Source organism: Lontra canadensis, unplaced genomic scaffold (genome assembly GCF_010015895.1).
Source record: "Lontra canadensis isolate GAN:19392208 unplaced genomic scaffold, GSC_riverotter_1.0 scaffold49, whole genome shotgun sequence".
Lineage (NCBI taxonomy): Eukaryota > Metazoa > Chordata > Mammalia > Carnivora > Mustelidae > Lontra > Lontra canadensis.
This window is the reverse complement of record NW_022631043.1, coordinates 11,334,432-11,356,317: the sequence shown is the minus strand read 5'-3', so window position 1 is coordinate 11,356,317 and position 21,886 is coordinate 11,334,432. Positions and strand designations below refer to the sequence as shown.

The 21,886-nt window shown below is 47.8% G+C and overlaps 1 long non-coding RNA gene across 3 annotated transcripts in view; it reads left to right on the top strand.

Annotated features, from left to right (window-relative positions):
* The window catches only part of LOC116877048, a 154,763-nt gene extending 138,965 nt beyond the window's left edge, over positions 1–15,798 (top strand). For all 3 annotated transcript variants that reach the window (XR_004384517.1, XR_004384519.1, XR_004384518.1), the window contains 2 exons: positions 15,287–15,450; positions 15,520–15,798. This is a non-coding gene — a long non-coding RNA (uncharacterized LOC116877048). The remainder of the gene's footprint in view (positions 1–15,286; positions 15,451–15,519) is intronic.
* The last annotated feature ends 6,088 nt before the right edge of the window (positions 15,799–21,886 follow it).

Here is a 21,886-nt window from a genome sequence, read left to right as displayed (position 1 = left end):
GTGTACACACATGCGTGTGTGTGTAAGTGCACATGCATTTGTGCGTATGCATACACACACCTGAGTGCCTGTCTGTATTGGTGTGTATACGTGTACACGTACATATGAATGCACAATCTCTGTGTGTGTATGAAATTTAGTACATCACTTTTTTTAAAAGAATTTTATTTATTTATATATTTGAGAGAGAGCGCGAGCAAGAGAGCACAGGGGGAGGAGCAGAGGGAGAGGGGCAAGCAGACTCCACACTGAGCATGGAGCCTGATGCAGGGCTCCATCCCATGACTCTGAGATCACGACCGAGCCGAGATCAACAGTCAGACACTTAACCAGCTGCTCCACTCAAGTGTCCAGAGTGCCTCGCTTCTAAGGTTATTTCCTTGTGCGTACATCTTTGCAGCCTGCCTTGCCCTGGGCCTGGGTCGTGTTTCCGAGAAAATTTTAAAGTTGGACATGAGAGCTGGTACCCAGCGGGAATTTGGACTGAGCCCTTTCCAGGCCCATGCCTGGTACCCTCACTCTAGGAGCAGTTCCCTAGCCTGTCCTTGAGAAGCAGAGTGTCAGCAGGTCCTGGTGAGATATGGACCCTCCTCGGCCCCATCCCAGTCCTGCTTGCCCAGTTGCTCTGGGGTGATCTGCCTGGGACCCACACTCTGCCGCTTCTGCTGGTGGCTTGTCCCCCAGCTACCACCTTCATTCTCTGATTCAGTCGCTTTCCTGTTTCCTTTCAGAAAAACCCAGTACTTTCTACTTACACACAGTTGGGATCTCGGGAGGGTGAGGGGGTGAAGCAAAGCACAGGGCTGGTTTCATATTTGGAGTTTCAGTCCAATTAAACTTTCCCACACCACCAAGGAAGACATGGTCTCCTTGCTTCACCTTTTCCAGGCTGAGCCAAGGTCAGGGTTAGCTCTGGGTGGCCAGACCACCCTGGGCCTCCAGCCCTCCCTTTCGTAATGAGCTGATTTTCCCCAAGGTACAGCTTCTGGGCAATGTGACCCTGTTTCGTTGTTCCCTGAGTCTTCCCACTAGGGAGAAAAAAAAAAAAAAAAAAAAAACAACTGTCATTTATTGACTATATATGCTTTATACATATGTTACTGTAATTATTACCCTGCAGGAAAGATACCATTATCCTGAAAGTAGGAAATAATAAACAATTTCCAGAAGGAGCCAGCATTTAAACCTTTGTCCACCTCACTGGAAAGCCTTTTCTCTTCCATATGGCAGAGGTGAGATGTATGTAGGATTTCTATTCAAGGCCATAGGTCCTAAATACTTCCCTTTAACACATGTCAACAAAATCACACAGAGAAGGTGTCTCCAATGTAAAATGTACAGACTACCCTCGGGGTTACAAACACTGTGTTCCAGAAAGTCAGGAGCTGCTTTGGTGTTGGCCGAGTTGGAAGGCACAGAAGCGGGGAGGCTGGCCAGGGTGTGGTGACGGGGAGTCACACTGCTCACTGTCTTTCTCTGTGGAGTATTTCTGTTGTAAACATGTTTTCTTCCCCATCCTTTGGCATCCATCAAGATTGAAATTCCAGGTTGTCAACCCTTGTAGGAAGGGGTTCAGATCTTGGCATTAAGTTATTCCCGTCGTGTGTGCAGAGCTTTGCCGCTAAAGAACGCTTCCCGAAACTTAACTGCTCCACACAGTGGCCCAGAGAGGACGTTGGCCTTGTGGACAAGAAAGACAAAGGCCAAGGGCCTCGAGTTGAGCCCAAACACCAGGCTGCTCCCAGCTCCCAGGAGTCCTCCGTCCAGTAGACTGTTAGCCGAGCGTATGTGCAGTCACTGAGGCAGCTTCATGTTCTGGGACAGGACCTCTGCCTTCCCCAGGATCTGATGGTCCCTCTGCAAATACGGTGGGACATCAACCCCTGCATGCACTGACGTGTTCACCTGAGCAGGCCTCCCCAACGAAACCGGGGCCCCGTCAGCCTCACGGACCTCCCTCTGCAGCGCACGCCCCAGAGCCTGGCGTGTGGCGGACTCTCCCCACAGAGGCACCTGTTGAATGAACACATAGTACTTCTGCTTTACCAAAGCCAAGCGGCTTTGGAGAATTGAACTCCTGTCCGGCCACCAGCTGTCCTTCATTTCTTCTCACAAAGCACCGAGTATCTATTCCAGAAGTATCACCCAATCCAAACACACAAGGGCAGGAAGCTACAAGACTTCTGTTATCCTTCAGAGGTGACTGAGGGAAAGGAGCGCTGTCGATGCATATGCATCCGACGCAGAGCAGGGTAGGGCACCCATTAGTGTGCACAGAGCTGCGATGTGCGGCAGCTGGCCTTCCACATTAGTGTGCCTACTTCTGCCCCCTCACCGTCTGATTGCTGGGACACGCAGCTGCACCGTTGTTCACACAGAAGGCGCAAAGGCTCTCCCAGTTTTTCTTAAGGGTCTGGGGGCACTTACGATTTCCACACTTGTACTATTACAAACAGGGCTTCCGTGAATATTAACATGGTTAAATCTTCACGACTGTGTTTTCCTATTTCACGAGGATGTATCCTCTAAGATAGACTAGGCTGTTGCGCTTGCTGCAGACCGTTCGGGAAGTCTGGACCGGTTTCTCTCTCCACCACCGCATCTGACACCGTCACGTCTCTGAGCCCCCCGCAGTAGGGAGCCAGGGCGGACGTGCCTTTTCTAGCCTCTTCTCTTTGACACTTGGCCCAGCACCAGACACATGGCTGCTGTTCCCAACCTACGTGTCCCTTCACCAGAGGACCTCCTTCACCGTGGGCTCTGTAATACCCTTGCTCCTCCTTGCAGCCATTGCTTTCTGTAACAAATGTCTCAAATTAATTAAATCATGATTTGTGGTGTTTGGAGCGGAGCCTGAGTGTGTCTGGTTCCCTTTTGTGTCCTGGCAGCCGGCACAGTAGTTCGTAACGGTCAGAAGCAAAAGCTCACGACAGAAGGACCTGGATTTCTGACAGCGCTGTCCCTCTGCCGACCTAGGGCTTTGCTTTCTCCTCTGTGGGGTCACGTTACCTGCCTCACACAGTCAAGGTGAGGTTTAAATGCGACGTGGAGTGTGCAGCGCGTGGTTAGCACACGCAGGGGCTCGGCTCTCGTTGCTGGGGCCATGGTCCAGGGGTGGTGAGTGCCCACTGTGTGCCGGGCTCTGCTCTAGGAGCTTTATGTCGGGAGAGGGATGGCAAACTGCCACTCACTGGCCAAATCTGACCCACCATCTTTTCTGGTACAGCCCAGGAGCTACGCATTTCTAAATGGCTGACAGATACAATCCAAAAGTATTGTATTTTCTGACACATGAAAATCGTATGAAATTGGATTTCATTGTCCATAAATAAAGTTTTATTGGAATACAGCCTGCCCTTTCTTTTGGGTATTGTCTGTGGTGACTTTGCCACTCTGATTGTAAAGATGGGGAGCTGGTATAGAGATGGCATGGCTCGCAGTGCCCCAGAATATTCCCCATTTGGCCCCTCAGTTTGCTGAGCCGCGTATGAACCCATCTAACCCTGCACAGGGCAGGCTGTTACTGCCGCCATCCTGACTGTACAGGGAAGTGAGGTTAAGAGAGTGCCTGAGGTCATCACAGCTTGTTGGTGGTAGAGCATGGGTTTGGTTCTCAGAGCTGGGGCTCCTGATGGCTCCACCATAGGGCAGGTTATTGGTCTTTGGAGGGGAGAGACATGAGGCAGGAAGAGGCGGAGGTATGCCTTCATGAGTGGTAGAGTCAGTACTGAGAACCAACCCCATTGGACCTCACAGTTCTTGACCTTTCTCTCATAATGAGTTTATACCCTCCCCACCCACCACCGTCTTCTGGTGTCACCTGCTAAACACATGGCCAAATGTACAGAAGCATTCAAGATGTCCCTAAAAGTGTAGTCCCTTGAGAGCAGGGAGGTAATACGACAAGACTAGATATGGTTATGTGCTTTCTACTAAATATAGACTTAGTACATGCTGGTGGAATGAGTGAATGAATTTGGTGAATGTCTCCTGGACTCTTCAGAATTTAGACTCTGGAGATAGGACAGGGACCCCTGGGGAAAGCGGTAAGAGGACATTCTCATGGGAAGGAGACCACGGGAAGGTGGACCTTCACGGACCACAGTGATGCTCCCCAGGTGGCATGGGGTTCAGCGCCAAACACATCTGTCAAAATCCCACTGAAGGAAAGCCGGTGTCTTTCCCATGTGTCATAACTGGCTCCATTTGGGTTGATTCCGAATGTTTGGTTTCTTTCAACAGCTTTGCTGAAATATAATTCATGTGTCATACAAGTTACCAGTCTTAGGACATTTTGACTACCTCAGAAAAAAAATCTGTCCCCATCAGCTATCACCTCCTTCTCCCCCTTCCCCTGGCCCCTCGGGTCCTGAGCAACCTAGAATTTCTGTCACAGGGGATTTGCCTTTCCTGACATTTCACACAAAGGCAGTCATACAATAGGTGGTCTTCTGCAGCTGGCTTCTTCCACTTAGCATGACGCTATCAAGGTTCATCCCGCTGTAGGGTGTGTCTGTACTTCATTCCTTTCTGTGCCTTAGTAATGTTCCATTGTGTGGAGGGACTGCGTTTCATTTACTCTTTCTTTGGTGGATAGACAGGTTGTTTCCAGTTTGGGGTTATTATGAATAATGAATGCTTCTCTGAAGATTCCCGTGCAAGATTTTGAGTGGAGGTGTGTTTGCATTTCCTTGAGTATATATACCTATGAGTGGAAAGGCTGGGTCACGTGGCAACTCTCTCTGCAGCCTTTTTGAGGAACGGCTAGACTGTTTTCCAAAGCACCTACACTGTTTCTCATGCCCATAGGAACTGCGTGTTCTTGGCCATCATTCATGCCCGTCTTTACAAATCACAGGATTCCATTTATATGAACTTTTGGAACACACAAAATTAATGAATGGTGCTAGAAATCAGTACAGTGGTTTCCTCTGGGAGGTGGGCAGCAACGATTGGAAAAGGCACAGGGAACTTTCTGGGTGAGGGAAATGTTCTGTGTCTTTGTGGTTTAGTGTTTTTGGTATCTGCATTTGTCAAAACTCATCAAACTGTTCATTAAAGATTTGGACATTTGACTGTGTTAATTAAGCTTGAATTTTAAAAAATTGAAAAAGAGCATACAAGTGAAAAAAAGCATAGGCAGAGGGGGATAAAGAAAAGAATATTAGCTATCTCCAGGCATGACTTATCCTGGACAGAGGACCAGGCAGGCAAGGCCAAGTGTGAGAGGCTTTTAATTGATGTGATTAACTGTGTCGCAGTGGGAAGCCTCGTTAACACCAAAAGGGAGGAAAAGAGGTTATTTTTCACTTACCTAACCAGGGGAAGGCTGGAAGGGAGGCCTGGGGGGCCTTTGGAGGGCTGGTCCCTGCAGTGGGGGATGGGCAATTCTGAATAGTAGAGCTGCCATTTCCCTTGGCTTTGAGATACTTTTTGGGGTGGGAGAGGGCACCATTTTCTTGGTTGTTGCAAAACCTATTATCCATTTTCATCTGTGGGGAGGAGAAAACCAACCTGAATTTTTTTGGGGGGTGAAGTGGGGTGTGTTTTTCAAAGTGGCATCTTCCACAAGAACACTCTAACCCTTCCTTAAATGCACTAGTGGCTGATGAACTGGCAATAACAGGCAACAGAAAAGAAGTGAAAGGTTTTATCTTTCCCTTAAGCTCTGCAGAGAAATTTATGGATGGACGTAAGCACACAGAAGATCAGGGTTGGACAAACATTGTTAATTACCTATGTTAAAAATCAGCAGTATGAAATTTCTTATAAAATTGCAAAAATTGCATCATTTTATTTGTAGGCTAGGAAAAAAAATATATGTATATACACACACACATATATATATTTGGCTAGAATAAAAGCCTGGAAGTATAAATGCTGTTATTTTTAGGAGAATGTGATTATAATGTGATTTTTTTTTCTATTGCATATCTGTGATTTATTTTTTCCAATGACCATTTATTGCTTGCGAATTCAGTTGTTTGTTGAGTGATTTTGCTTCTCTCACTCGTGGAAGAGGTCAGTTTGCATAGGCTCACCTCCCTGGAAGAGACTCCCCCCTCTATCCCCACCATGCTTCCTGGTTCTCAGCTTTAAGGCAGTACTGTGTAAGTACCAAACACAGACTTCAAGGTTGGCGAGGTCAGAGTTCTATCTTGCAGGATCGTGGGCAGGTCTTTCTGTGTCTTGATTTCCTCATCAGAAGAATGGAACTGATGGTAGTCTCCCGGATCAAGTGGTGTGAAACGTCCATGGGAACCGTACCCCTACACACACACACACACACAGTACTTGGCCCTTCCCAGCAGCTTTCTACTCTTCCTCCCTCCTTTTAGCAGGACGCCTTCCTGGTACCTTGGAAACTAGCCCTCGAGGGGTCCAAGTGACTCCTGACGGCGGAGCGCCAGCCCTCAAATCATTGCAGAAGCTTATATACACCCTCAGCCCATCGTGTGTGTGTGTGTGCGCGTGTGTATGTGTGCGTGTATGTATACGCATGCGTGTGTGTGCACGTGTGTTTACGTATGTGTGTGCGTGTGTGCAGGCTCATCAGGAGCACTTCTCTGTGTGTAGTGCGACATTAAACAGAACCTCCGTCCCTGTGGACGAATTGGGGCAACTCGCTGCGGGGACTAGGATCTGTCACAAACCAAAGGTCAAACCAGCTGCAGCAACGCTCTGGGTGGCCATGCTATTTACGTTCCTTCCTGCAGCACGATTCCTGGTGGCGGTGGCCTCGGTCCGCAAACAGCCTTGTCCGCAATGTGCCCAACACGTTGGAAACCTTCTCTTATAGAGAACGCAGTCCCGGGGTGGAGTGTGAGTATCATTTCCCTGGGCTGGGGGAAGGGCTGGGCAGAGGGTGAGTCAGGGTTTTGCAAATGTATGTTTACGCTGGTGGAACACGCAGGGCACACATGGGCAACAGCGATTTGCACTCATGCAAAGCAGGAGCCACGTGCTGTCCTCCGCATCACCTCGCCTCCCCTTCCTCGGTCACCTCTGCAGCCCTCCTTCCGGCTCCAGAATGCCTGCCCCAGCCCCTTTTCTCGGCTTCTTTTTCTGGCAATGGTTTTCAAACTTCAGTTTGCAAATGACCACCTGGGAAACTTGGTGAAATGCAGATCCCTGGGCTTCCCCCACCAGATTTTCTCATTCAGTAGCTCTGGGGTGGGGCTTGGGAAATGGCATTTTCACCGGACATCATAGATGGGTCCATTTGACCAGAAAGACACTGTGTGTTAGTTTCAAAATATGAAGACAGAGCTGCAAAATGGAAATTGTGTTACATATTTATATAACTTTTTATTGCCTGGTCAAATGCAACTCCGCTTTAGCAGTTACATGGGAATTATGTTGTATACAGGAGCCAGGTAGGGTTAACATACTTGATAGCTGTCTCGGGGCCTACAGAAGCCTTGAAGGCATTTCAACCCCATGAGCCAGGCTCTGAGGAGCGAAGCCTACGGGATTTTGTGTTCCTAGCATTTTCGATCAGGAAGAAATGTTCTTCTTGGGGCGCCTGGGTGGCTCAGTGGGTTAAAGCCTCCGCTTTGGCTCAGGTCATGATCTCAGGTCCTGGGATCAAGCCCTGCATCAGGCTCTCTGCTCGGTGGGGAGCCTGCTTCCTCCTCTCTCTCTGTCTCTCTGCCTACTTGTGATCTTTGTCTGTCAAATAAATAAATAAAATCTTAAAAAAAAAAATGTTCTTCTTCGGTGCCCATGTTTGACTGTCAGAGAAACCGGGACCTAGAGGAGAAGGACTCACCCTTGGCCATGCAACAAGTTCCAGAAAGGGCCACTTTAGAGCACAGCATGGATAGCTTTGAATGTGTGCACGAGGGTTCAGGGGCAGGTGACCTTGCCCCCTTGCAGTCTCTCCCCACATGTCTCTTTCACTCTGGCTTTTCTCCCCTTTGGTACCTGTGTCCTCAGGCCACCCTGAGGCCCAGCTTGGAGCCCTGAGTGGGGGCCGGGGGCAGGCCACGGTGGACTCTGTGTGGAAACCACTCACCAATAGGCATCCCACTTGACAAGGCCAGGATTTAGCCTAATTCCCTGCAGAGAATGAAGGGCTGAGTCCTCTGATGGAGCCTGAGGTTTACAAAGGCCTCGGTGCACACAACCTGCCAGGTGCTGGGTGTTGTGCCGTGGAGGCAACAGCGAAAAAAGCTGACGGAGCCCCTGCACTCAGGGAACTTTGGTGTCTCTGCTCCCCCATTCCTTGTCTGCCAAGCGCCCTCCCGAGAGCCTGACCTTCTGACCAAGGCAAACCTGAAGCAGAGGCTCCAGTCAGGGAGATGGGCAATAGGCAGCACGACCGGTCCACACGCAGTCCGGGCCTTTGGGAGAGCTCCCAGCGCTGGGAAAGAAGCAAGACAAGATGGCGGAAGGCGAGCAGCTGGGTGCAGGGCAGGCCCGCGTCGAGGCTCTGACTCCACGTGGCCTCTCTCCCTGCACCCCCTCTGTCTTGGCAGCACCTCTCCTCCCACGCCCCCACCAGCCACACCATGTGCGGGGCACTTCAGGGCACTGGGGCGGAAGAGAGAGGGACGCTCACGAGCATTTCCCCACAGAGGCCAGAAACAGAACGTCACCTCTGCTCACTCCTCGTGCGCCAGATCTAGTCACCGCAGGTGAGGAAGTGCAACCCTGACCTGCAGGAGACAGTCTGGAAAAGCGAGTGGCGTGGGTACGTCCCTATTCAGGGCACGTGTAATTTCTCACTCATTCAACCAGCAAGAATTGACAATACATTTATTGAGCGCCAAACATCGTAAAATATTGCTGCTTCTTTTGGCCCTTTTATCAGTCCTGAAGTGGCAGGGGTCCTTATACCCATTTTCCCCATCAGCAATAGAAGGCTCAGACACACCCAGACAGGGAGGGGTGGGCCTGACTCCACAGCACAAGCCCGTCATCGAACGCGCCACAATGACAGGAGAGGAAGGTGGTCATGCAGGGAGGCCCGAAGGCACAGCAGTTAAGCAGGAGGGTTCTAGAGGCGAACTGCCTGGGGGTGCATTCTGGCTCCATATTCCTGAGCCATGAGATCAGAGCAAGTTACTTACCTTCCTATGCCTCAGGGTCCTCTCCCATTCACCGCCAGGATGCTAACAGCACCCCCAACCTCATCAGAGTGCTGTGACAAGTAAGGCAGAAAGTGCACGGAAAACCCTTGCCGAGCTCCTAGCATAGCATCCGGGCCAACATGCCAGGGACGACAGTAAGTTAACGTGGCCATCCACGTACAAGGGCCATCCACGTACAAGCTCACATGGGCCACAGGCCCCTCAACCCAGGGCCTGCCATGCTGGCAGGTGGGACGGGGACGCCCTGGTACCACAGGCCTCCCTACTCACCAAGTTCTTCATGCAGACCCTCCTGAGGGCTGCCCCACACAGATCTCATAGACTGCTCCCATCAGCCGCACTGCTTTATGAGCTCTGTTCCTCTACCTGGCTCTCGGGGTCCTCAAAATTCAGGCCTTGACTCACCCAACAGGATTTCCAGATGTTTTCTTTCTGTTCTAGGCCCAGGAAGCACCTCCCTGGCCTGTGAGTGTGCCACCCACATCCCCCGCTCCTGGCCTGGATCACAGGCCTCCTCCCCTTCCTCCTCCACGTCCCCACCTCCCCACCTCCCCACCTCCCCAACCCCTCCAGCCCCCCATGCTGCGGTCATCCTGAGCACTTCCTTCGCAGCCTGCAGGGACCTGCCGCCGGACCCCAGACCACCCAGTACCCACACACGATCAATCTTTGATTGTCTGGCTTTGTTATCTTTGCCTTCATTCCTCCCTGGTATCTAGCATTCCTCGTGTTGGCGTCTTGACTCCCTAACTCGCTGCTATGGTCGAGAAATGGCCTTGGTGTTGCAATCCCTCACCCAGAGTCTAGGCACTAACAGGCATTTGAGACATACGTGGTCTAAGCACTGGTTGGCTCCCTGGCGTGGGGCTTCATAGTGGAAGGGGGAAACCAGCGTAGAGTGGTGGCTGAGGACTGCTCCCTCGCTTCCACCATCCAGTCCACACACCACCCCCCTCCCAGGCTGGACTTGCTGTCCACTGCTAGCAGGGGCTGGCTGTGTGAAGGGGTCCATAATGTATGCAGAGACCCTCTGGGAGCACTCGTGAGCACGCAGATCTCATGGGAGGACAGCAGAGCATTGGTGACCCCGTGGAAAGTCTACCTAACCTGAAGCTCCAGGTATGACTATAGCCTCCCACTCCCTGCTCATTTCCAGATGTTAGAGTGACAGGTTTCTGTAGGCAGCCTGGCTTGTGCCTCCACCACACGTGGCCACATAAATGGGTCTTTTGGAAAAAACGGTTTGTCAGGAGTTATCAAACACCATGTTGACCTCGTATCCCTGTTTACGGAACGTATTTCAAAGACACGCTCCAGGAGGGAAGGCACTCGTTTGCAGGTGGGAGGTTTTTTGAAGCCGGGCACATTTGGGAGCAAAGTTGGAGACCAGGAGACACCCAAGGATACATGGTACTTGGGCGCCAAGGCATCTTTGCCAGACATCTGAGGGATGGGGAAGAGGTGTTCACTTTAAGGAGAGTGGCCACCATCCCTGATGTGACAGTCACATACAGCAATGTGTCCTTCCTTATAGGAAGTTACAGAAAGAGAATAGCTCTTTGTTGGAAAAGTGAAGATTGGCTTATTTGGTAGCATAGCAGGCAAGTGATGATTGTTTCTTCCTCGTGTCTTTTCTCTTTTTGGTAACCTAGCTCATCTAGTTAAAAATGGATTCACTGCCACAAAAGAAAAGAAAAAGACATATCTATGTGGATTTGTAAGGCCCCAGGTGTCCAGGAGTGGGAGCATAAAGATAGCCTGAGATGTCCCCTCTCTCAGGTGTTTGCCCAAAACAGCATGGGTGCCCTGCGGGGGGTCGGGGGAGTGAGCCACGGGTGCCCTGCAGGGAGGGGCTGCCCATGCTTCCAGGTCTGAAGGGCCCGTGTGCCGCACCCAGTGAGGGTGCGATGTGCTGCTGTGCTCCCTGCACAGTGCCTGGTATGAGCCTGAGCTCCCTGGGGGATATGCTCCCTTCCTCCCAAGTGTACCAAACAGCGTCGTTCATCATTGTGCTTTTTGTCCTGCCTGTGTCCTGTCTCACTGAAACCTCACCCTAAAGATACCAGCTAGGTAATGTCCCCGTTTTACAGACGAGAAAGCGCAGTCCTCAGTTGTCATTCAGTTGCTGCATTCCAGACTCGGGCTGCGCACACGTCTCCTCTACAGGCCTTCCCTTTGTATCTGCTTTTGCAGTGGGGAAACTGAGGCTGTAAGTGACCTGCCAGAGGGCCCACAGCCAGTAAGAATCAGTCCTGGAAACATGACTAGCTGGGTTTTCTGACTCCCAATCCGGTTGCATTTTATCTTTTGAATTTTTATGAAAGTCTTCTCTGTTCAAGGCACGTTCTCTCTGGCCTCTGCAGGATCCCTGTCATTCTTCTTGTGTTCTGCCCGTTCTGCTCCCTTTGCTCCTCACCGGCGTCCACTCGGGTGCCTTTGCTGGGTGCTGCACAGGTGGACTGCTGCAGGGCCATGATTGGGCACTTTTTAATTTAGACAAATGGGGTTCTCTTAGAGATCTTCTCTTCATTCTGTACACATAGCTCATCCGAGGGCTGCATCTGGCCTTCCCTTGCCATTGGTCCTGCCCTGTTCACTCCTTTGCCCCTGGAGATGGACACTAGGGAAGCACAGCCAAGTTCTGTGGTGACACCTTGCACCTGTGCCCGCAGGGACTGTGGGAGAGTTTCTCTGGGCGGACTCCGGGCGGGGATGGATGGATGAGTCATTGGCTGTGCTCGTGTTTAATTTCACGAGTACTGCCAGGTTGTCTTCCAGAATGACTGCACCAGGTTACACTTATACCGGTAAGTGTGCAGGGCTTTCTGTTTCCTGTGTCTTCCCCAGCACCTGCTGTTACCAGATGTCTCAGAAAGCATGCATCTGATGGCCCGAGGGCATCGAATTAGCATCTCTGTGGTGCTCTTTCATGCTGCAGACCTAACCTATCCAGCAGTGTTTCAGGCCGGAAGAACATCCAAAAGGAAAAGGGGTTCCTTCCTACTGCAACTCTCTTCTCTTCTCTTCAGGCTCAGAATTTCCCCAGAAATCCCCAGTAGACTCCCCTTCTGTCTCACTGGCCAGATGGGGCCGAGAGTCCACCCTAGGCTAGACCGTGACGGGCACAACAGGATTCGCCACGGCCGCCATGTGCCTCTTCCAGATACCTGCGCAGAACTGGGGAAAGTTGCATCGGGGAAGAAAGCTGGTCGTTCAGCTGCCAGTGGACTCTTCTTCCACCCCAGATCTTTAATTGTACCAATTTTTTGAGTCATGCTGCCTCATCTTTACAAGGAATCATTCTCGAAACTCTGTGCAATTAGCCAATTTCAGAGACTTTCTAAAGCAATGAGTCAGCGAGCCCATGGGCATTGCCTTGGGGATTTGATCCGTCCGGCCCATTTTGGAACCTGCTGTTCTTCTTGCCAGGTGGACATCAGACCTATTCCCATCCTGGCCACCCCAAATTAGATTTCTGTGTGGGCTCCCTGTGAAAGTGGTCAGTATGGAGACCCTGGGGCTGAGCCCTGGAGCTCCTGCCTGTGGCACACTCTCGAGGCCGAATGCTAGCACTGTAGGCAGCTTCTCATTAGCCACGTGCATACTATACTGAGCCCTGCTCCGGCCTAACCAAAGAAATTAATTTCTAAGTGATACCCAATAGTTACAATTTATTGAGTACTTGTTCTGGGTCAGATGATCTCACATAGCCCTCCTGACCGCCTATGAGAACATCTCTGTTAATGTGAGAGCCCAGACTCCAGCCAGACCACTGGAGAATGCCAGTTCTGACATTTATTAGCTGCGTGGCTTTGAGCAAGTCACTTCACCTCTCTGTGCCTCGGCTTTCTCATTTATACGGGGAGATTAGTGATCGTGTGTTACAAGTACTGGATGACTGGGGAAATACAGAGTGCTTACTTAGAATACCACTGGCACAGTGGACACATAGAGCTCACATTTGATAAACATTAGCTGGTGCTGTTGCCATTTCTAAAAATGAAGAAACCAGAGCATCAGAGAGATCAACTTACCAAATGTCAGACAGGGCTGAGTAGCAAGGACATTTTTTTTTTTTTTTTAAGGACACAGTTTGGGGACATTTTGACTTGAAAGCTGGCCTTTTTTTTTTTTGGTCCAACTATACATCATCAGTAGTAGCTCCATGGCTCAACGGAACATTGCCATCACTTTCCTTATCAGTAGAATAAATTTTCATCTGAAGACCCAGAGAAGCTTTTTGTAAAGAAAGTCTAAAGAAAAAGAAAAAAACTAAAAAAAAAAAACACCAAAAAACAGTGTCTAATCACCAGCCTTAAAGATAGAGTGTAATGCTTCCAGCAGCAGGTAGATGGGCAGGTCATTACGGGAAGGTGGCTGGGACACCAGTCACCGACAAGGATGTTGGGACACAAAAGAAGCCTGTGCTCTGGGACAGCAAAGGTACAACACTCAGTTCCTGGTTCTACCACACACCTTACAGGGCCTCAGTCTCCCCACCTTTAAATCCGATTTCTCTTCTATTTCCTCCCAGTAAGGATTTAAGAAAAGCTTTATAAACTCAGCATAATCAATGCTACTTATTCCAGAATTAGGATTTGACCTGTCATTTCCTGTTTGTATCCTATCTCCATTCTCATGTACTCACATTCACACAAAGTGTAAGCATTGTGTCCCCCAATCCCCTTTAGTCATGGGAAGTCTCTGGAGACCAGAGTTTTAGTTAGAATCTTCTACAAGAGATTTGTCCTTGTCTAACGAAGCCAGGTGAACTGGAGTCAGGAGCCCCTGGGATTTGGGCAGGGTGGGGTAGCTCTAGTGTCCATCGATTTGTGGGAGCAAATAAACAAGGGAGCTGTCTGCCACCCGGGACGTGCCCTTGCCAGATTCTTTCACACAAGCATGTTCAGCCATAGATGTGCTGGGTGTGAGGGACAAAGCACTAGGTGTGAACAGAGGGTCATAATAGAAAAGATGGCTTTGTGGCCTGAATATCTGGGAGGACTTTTAAACCTAACCCTGCATATGTAACAGGAGACTCAACTATCTTTTATTTTATTATTATTATTATTATTATTATTATTATTTTTAAATGTCAGTGTCCCTCCCTTGCTTTCCTTCTTTCCTTTTCTTCTTCCTTCTCTTCCTCCATCAATTTCCAGTTCCCCAGCTTATAGTTCTCCCTTCCAGAAGGCAGTCAACTTCAAAAGCGTCTCATCTGTGATTCTAGATGGTCTGCGCCTAAACAGCAAACTCCCTGTGTGTGTACTATTTCTTTCTCTACAGTATGAGGTTGCTTTGTCTTAGAGCACACGAGCACTGTGATTTAGGCCACGATCAGGGAAAGAAGACAGTCTGTTGTCCATCCCATTTCTCCTGCGTTTCCAGGCACCATTCCCGCCTGTCACTTACTAGCTGCTACTGTTGCCCACTCTGCACTTGGGGCCTATTCCTGGGTGCACGTGATGACATGGGGACATTTGTGATGACGTGACCATGGATCCCAGGGTGGTCCAGCCCCGTTGGTGGAGAATCCCTCAGTTTCTGGTAGGTCCTGTGCCTCAGTTTCCCTCTCTGCCGGTAGGAAGACTGGATGACAATTTGGGATGGTCTCCAGAAACATGCCCGCCACAGGTGGCCCTCTGAGGACCCTGCTTCTGCCCCAAGGGCAGCTTTTAGATCATGTTCTATTGACTCGTTCACCTGGTGCAGAACCACACACCTGAAAGATGGCCAAAGCTTTTGTTCCTCAAACTCGAGCTGCACACCCATCTCCAGGGAACCCTTGCTAGATGCAGAGTCTTGTTCAGTTACTCTGTGTGGGGCTGAGATCCTGCACTAGGGCTGGGCTCCCAAGTGCTGCTAATGCTGCTGGCCCACACACTGACCCGTTTGGAATAGCAAGGAAACATCGAGTCCCACCCCATGCGGTACCAGATACTGTCTAGAGCACTACACGGCATAGATTTCAGCTTTGTCACTGGTTAGCAGTTAATGGACATTATCCTTTCATCTTCCTGACTATCCAGAGGGTATGGGAATATATATATATATACACGTACATATGTACATATTGTATATAATATATATTTTAATATATATTTATGTGTGTGTATATATAGTGTGTGTGTGTGTGTGTGTGTGTGTGTATATAAATTGTGTGTGTGTGTATATATACATTTTTTTTTTAGGTGAGAGAACTGCTCAGACATGTTAAGTAACTCAGCAGAGGTCACACAGCTAAGGGACACAGAGGAACGTACCAAGCAGTGAAGGCCATTTTTCATCACTGCTGTCCTCCACGAGCTTACGTCTGGAATGGGAGTCATCTTTGCACTAATGAACGGGTTGGATGGTGAGTATCATTTTCTCTTCTCTCCCTGTCTTTATCTCTGAGATTTTAACTCTGGTTTCTTACTTTCAGGAGCCCAGAAAACACTTGGCACAGGTAGCATTGACCCAGAGAGAAGTGAATCCTTGTGTCCAGTGACTAGAAGACACACGAACCTGGAAAAAGGAGCCCAGGAGATTGCTGTGTTTCCCCCACATAGGAGAACACCCACCCTCTCCTGCCCCTCGCCCGTAACACATGACACATTTAGCAGTGATTTAGTCACTGCTGAGCTATCTTCATTCAATGTGATTTTGGCAGAAGAGTTGGTCTGAAAATTGTATTTTCAATTAAACTTCCTTGTTGAGCTGCTTTGGTTTTGAAAGGATCCCATTAGGATGGATAATTATACAGCAGTTGCTATAAGGAGATATTTGCCTCAATTTCCACTCTTAGGTGATTCAAATCAAATGTTATTTCTTTTCCTTCCCAGAGCTGTGTGTGACCATTTTCCTCATACTATAGGCTTCTTATGAGTTATTTTTGGAAATCCAAAGCAAAACAGCCGTTTTGGCGGAGGCCGTTTCTAGCCTAGCAGAGTAAGCCTATGTACCAATAAACACAGCCAAAGAGTCCGTGTCTTTCAAAAACACCAAAACCATCTCCCTTTGTGGGAGTTAAATTCTTGGGGACCACAGACTGTCCTTTGTATCATCCTGTATTCCTTTGTGAACTCTAGTTAACTAAAGTCAAAGACAATTGAAATTCCTTTAAAATTTGGCACCCCCGGGTGGCTCAGTCGGTTGAGCATCTGACTCTTGGTTTCGGCTCAGGTCATGATCTCGGTGTCGTGGGAATGAGCCCCACATGAGGCTCCATACTCAGCGCTGAGTCTGCTTGGGGTTCTCCTTCTCCCTCCCGCTGCTCCTCCCCCTGCTCATATGCTCTCTCTCTCAAATAGAATAAATTAAAAAAATATATATATATATACATATATCAAAGTTTTGTCCATTTGCGAACAATTGTCATTGCCCTTTTGTTCAAGATGGCAGGCCTTGACAGAATTTTACTGGGGACAGTTCTGGCCTCTGGTCTCCCATGAAACACAGAAATCCCTTTACTTTCCCACTCTCTACTGTTCCCTTCCTTCCCCAGAACATATGTAACCTACCTCATTACATGACTCAAGCAGACAAATCTTCCTCTCACCCAGTAGCAGTAAGTGTGCAAATAGTAGGATGGATACAAAGATGAATGAATAAAATCCCATTTTCCTCTTAAGAAAAAAAAAAAAAAAAAAAAAAAAAGCTTGGGATGCCTGGGTGGCTCAGTGTGTTGAGCCTCTGCCTTCAGCTCAGGTCATGATCTCAGGGTCCTGGGATCGATCCCTGCATCAGGCTCTCTGCTCAGCAGGGAGCCTGCTTCCCCTTCTCTCTCTGCCTGGGGCTCTGCCTACTTGTGATCTCTCTCTCTGTCAAATAAATAAATAAAGTATTAAAAAAAAAAAAAGCTTATTACACAAATAGTAAATGAGTGTTTTTCACCTGGTGGAGGGGGGCTTTCCAAATAAAGCTAAAGTTCTTTTTAGTCACTAGGTCCCTATCCTGGTTTGTTCATCAGCTCTGCTTGAGTTATTTGGAACGCAACCTTGTAGACTTTTCTAATGTACTTTCATGCACACGTGCACGCGCACACACACACGAGTGGGCGTGCGCGTGCCCAAGCACAGGGTGCTGTTATTTAGACCTTTGATAAACTAATTACTTGCCTTTTCGCCCTCAGCAACGGATCCAGGAGTGCTGTCCATGTCAGCTGCCTTTTCTTTTTTAACTGCCACCAAGTTTTATCACATTGTGTGGATATACCTTTTATTCGATCAAATACGTAAGTTCTTTATCTGTTCTCACACTCATTGTAGTTCAGGATCTCTTCTTGTATTCATGTTAAGAAACTTACCATGTCCACTGTTACCTTTGGTAGCTATAACACATTTCATGAAAATCAGCCAGGTGCCTTGGAGATGATGCCAAACCGGTTGACAGAATCCTGGGAAATGCTGAGGAGTGCCAGAGGGACCTGAATCGCCTTGTCTGCGGGTGTGCTGTGCCCGGGGAACGCCACAGGTCTCCAGAGAGAGTGATATTAGATATCGTGTTGGCTCTGCTCATAGTCATCTGACTTTCCTTGGGCAAGTCATTTCCTCTCCACGGACCCTTATTTTCTCATCTGCACAATGGACTCAGTAAGCCTTTTCCATTACTGGACTCTGAATAATGGGATTTACACAAAGCCCCAGGTTTCTTACACAGAATGTATGAGCCCACTCTTCACTATGTGTCCAGATGGGAGAGGGGCAATTTTAGGATATATTTTAAATTTAATTTTAATGAATTAAATATGTTTTGTTATATTTTAATTGAAATACATATATATTTTTTTAAATTTTTAAAGATTTATTTATTTATTTATTAGAGAGCGAGAATGAGTGAAAGCACAGGAGTGGCGGCCCAGAGGGAGAAGCAGACTCCCCGCTGAGGAGGGATCCTGACTCAGGGCTCGATCCCAGGATCTTGGGATCATGAGCTGAAGGCAGACAAACTTATAACCAACTGAACCACCCAGGCACCCCAAAATATATTTTAAAATTTTTAACTGGAGATGCAGCCCAGAGCTCTTAGCTGGGTAGAAGTCACGAAGTCCAGAATGTACCACCTTTGGATCTTACTCTTATTACTTTATTACCCAACTAAAATGTATATATTTTCTTTTTCTTTTGCTCTGTGTGAACTTTCTGTTCTAAGCAAGGCCATGCGGTGTTGGGAAAAGAAGTCATGGACCTCCAGTTCTCCTTACAGGCTTCTGTAGTTCCAGCTGTGTGGTCTTAGACAAGTCACGAACATCTGGATGTCCAACTGCTCATACTACGATTTCAAATTAGCCAAACATCTGCTTTAAAAAAAAAAAAGGAAAGTAAAAATCACACTCACGTGTGTTTCATCTGGCATTTCTGAGCCTTGTCACCTGTAGATAGTTCATCTTGCGACTTGATGGGACACCCTTAAAGGCCACCAAAACCCCTGAAATCACCTTCTTTCCCATGAGAAGTGTGCAGCTGCCCTAGTCCCCAGTGAAGACCTTCAGTGGGTTTCCAGGGAGGCCCAGAGAAGTTTCTGCGAAGCCATGATTCATAGGTAGACATCCCCCCCCCACCACCCGAGCCCCGGAGCTTGTGTTGTTGTGTAACCCCTGCTTTGAGACCCAGGACCACACGGGTCACAGGGTGATTCACACACAGGCTGGTTTTCCCTCGGGGTCCCAGTCAGGTTTTTCCCACGTGGGGCGAGAATTCTTGCCCCTGGCCTTGGCATTACACATTGGTCTGGAGATAGTGCGATCGTGCAGGTGAAAGGTCGTGGTCAGTCGGTGTGAAAACTGTGTGGGTGCTGTAGCCCCACAGAGTTTCTGGGGTTCAGTTTCCCTGCTCCCCACACTTTTTCACCCTCCTGTGAGCTTGTTTCTGAACATCCCTTGGGGTCAGTGTTCCTGGTTGTGCAGGTCTATACGGGCTGAAGACGGTCTGGGCAGCTCCCCCACTGCGAGCTCCTGAGGCCAGGAGCATCACCTGGCCGGATCCTGCTCCGCCGCGAAGAGATGAAATGGGATTGCAGCAGGTGTTCAGCCCAAGCTACCTTCCCTCCCCTTTCCCTGAAAAACAACTTTATAGGCTCTGAATCTGTAACAGTTTCCAAAAGCCTGCCCTAAATACTGTTCACGTGACCCAAACTGAAACAAAAAGGCATCCGGGTGAATAGCATCAGCATGATGCAGATCTTCACTTCGTGGGAAAAGGGACGGATGGGTCCTATTCATTTACCTACCCTCACGCATCCGGGAGTACTTTTCAGCAGGTGTCTTCCCTGTCCCCCACCCCCATTTCAATAAAACACTTACAAACCTGCTTTGCATTGTTACAGATAAATGTAGAGCGAGTCACACTGTCTCTTCCGACACTTGACCCCCCTCCAAGTGATCAATATAGTTTTAATTCACAGCCTGGAAACTTTAAGAATGAGTCAACCTGACCTATGATTCACAGATACTTGATCTGAAATGCTTGATTTTGAGGGGGTGGGGTGGGAGGTAGAATCAGAAATAAGTTTCCTGACTCTAAAAATCAGCATAAGTTAAAAAGCATGGGGTTCAGTGGGGTGGGGGAAGGGGGTAGTTATCATCTTATAGTTTGTAGGGATGGTCCCTGCCTTTGGGGAGACGCCCTATGTTGGGAGGATTTAGGGTGACCACAGAGCTCCCGTTTATGCCTGTCTATGCAGTTAGTGTGCTTTTCCACCATTTAAAGTATCGCAGTGTGGAAACATAAATAAAGGTCAGAGGTTTTACTTTATTCATATGTGTATCCCCAGTGCCTGGCCTCTAGTAAACAGTAAATACAGCCTTTCTGGGTAGGTGAGTGAGTGAGTAAAGAGTTTTAACCTTCTCTCTTGATCCCTGTATTTCTTTTTTTCCATACATCTTTGTATGCTCCATACCCCTAGGGTGACTGTACTATGTTCTCAACAGTATCTTTTCGATTAAGCCAGAGCTCCAGATGCCAATCGCTTTGGTTGAATGTATGCAACAGGAGCTGTGTAGCCTTGTGACTTGCAGGGAGTTACCCAAATGATTTACAATTTATCCAAATACAAAGAACACTAACTTCCCTGCCTGTGCCCCTACGCAGTTCTCGTGGAACTGGAGCTGGTGCATTTAGGATTAGCTGTCCGGCTTTGCTACCATTCTTGTCATTCTCTCCTAGCTAGAGGGTCATAGACCTTCAAAAATATATATTATGAATATATATTTAAAATATTATAGGAAATGGGAAAAGAATAAAAAAAAGCTATCCATAATCTTATTACGCCCCCATGGCATCAGAGCAATTACGTTATCAAGGGGCTAGAAACCATTTGTGTTGTTTTACATAGTTATCCTAAGAAGCTGTTCATTGTTTCCCCATCAGCATTTTTCTGGAAGCACTGTCCACGTTCAGAGCAGTTTCAACCGCCATTGTTTAGTTTGCTTGTATCCGTGTACTTGCTAGTGAGCAATTCCAGGTTGCTTACTCTTTTCCCCTTCTATAAATGAACTTGTCCTTCTAAAATGTCCTGTTTCTCAGGAGAATCTCAGAAGTACAATCCTCTGATCAAAATATATGAAATTTATTCAAAAAATTATATCTATCTAACAAGATAGAGATATTTAAGAGACTTTATTTTTAGAGAAATAATAGGTTTATTTAAAAAATTTGAGAACAAAGTATAGAGCTCCTATATACCAAACCCCTTCACCACCATTTCCCATATTGTTAACATCTGACACTTGTGTGATACATTTGTTACAACACATTATTTGAAAGAACACATTATGATTAACTAAAGTCCATACTTTATATTCAGGGTCCGCTCTTTCTGTTGTATCATTCTGTGGATTTTTGACACCTGCAAAATGTCCTTTACCCACCATTACATTATCACACAGCATAGCTGCACCGTCCTAACAATCCTGTGTTCCACCAATTTATCTGTCCCTAATTCCTCCCAAACTCCTAGAAACCTCACTGATCTTTTACTGTCACCATAGTTTTGCCTTTTCCAGAATGTCTTATGGTTAGAATCACATAGTATGTCATCTTTTCTGTTTGGTTTCTTTCACTTAGTATCATGTATATAAGACCCCTCCATGTCTTTGTATGCCTTGATAATTCATATCTTTTTAGTGCTGAATAATTTCCATTACCTGAGCGTACCCTTTATTCATTCACCTACTGAAGGGCATCTTGGTTGCTTCCAAGTATTAGCAATTACAAATAAAGCTGGTGTAAAGTGTGTGTAGGTTTTTGAGTGGACATAAGATTTCAACTCATTTGGGCAGACACCAGGAGCCTGATTGATACATCACATGGTAAGACTATTTTTGCCTTGTGGGAAACTGCCAAAGTTTTATGTTCTTTACATTTACTCAATGCTTATAGTTGTATCACTACTAACATATTAATCCTCAAAATAACCCCTGCATTGGATGTTATTAACTTCACCTTCTGGTTAACATCAAATTTTATTGCGGAAAGGAAATTTGAAGATCTCTGAACCTCTACAACTCCTGAGAGCAACGTCTGCCTCCTCATCACTGCATCTCCGTGAACAAGTGTATGCAGTAGGTGCTCAGTTAGGCTCATTACACATTGACTACTGACGAAGGAAAACCACTTCACTGTACAGATAAGAACATGGAGGTGCAGAAAGGAAAAGCAAGTTGCTTCTGAACAAACAGCAGTTTACTAATTAGCAGAACCAAGGCTAAAAGCTAACTATCGTGCTTTGTAGATGGTGGACCCATATTTTGGGTGGTCAGGCCCTGGATCACTAAATTCAAGCAGGGCAAGCTTCTGGACTCTTGAAACCAT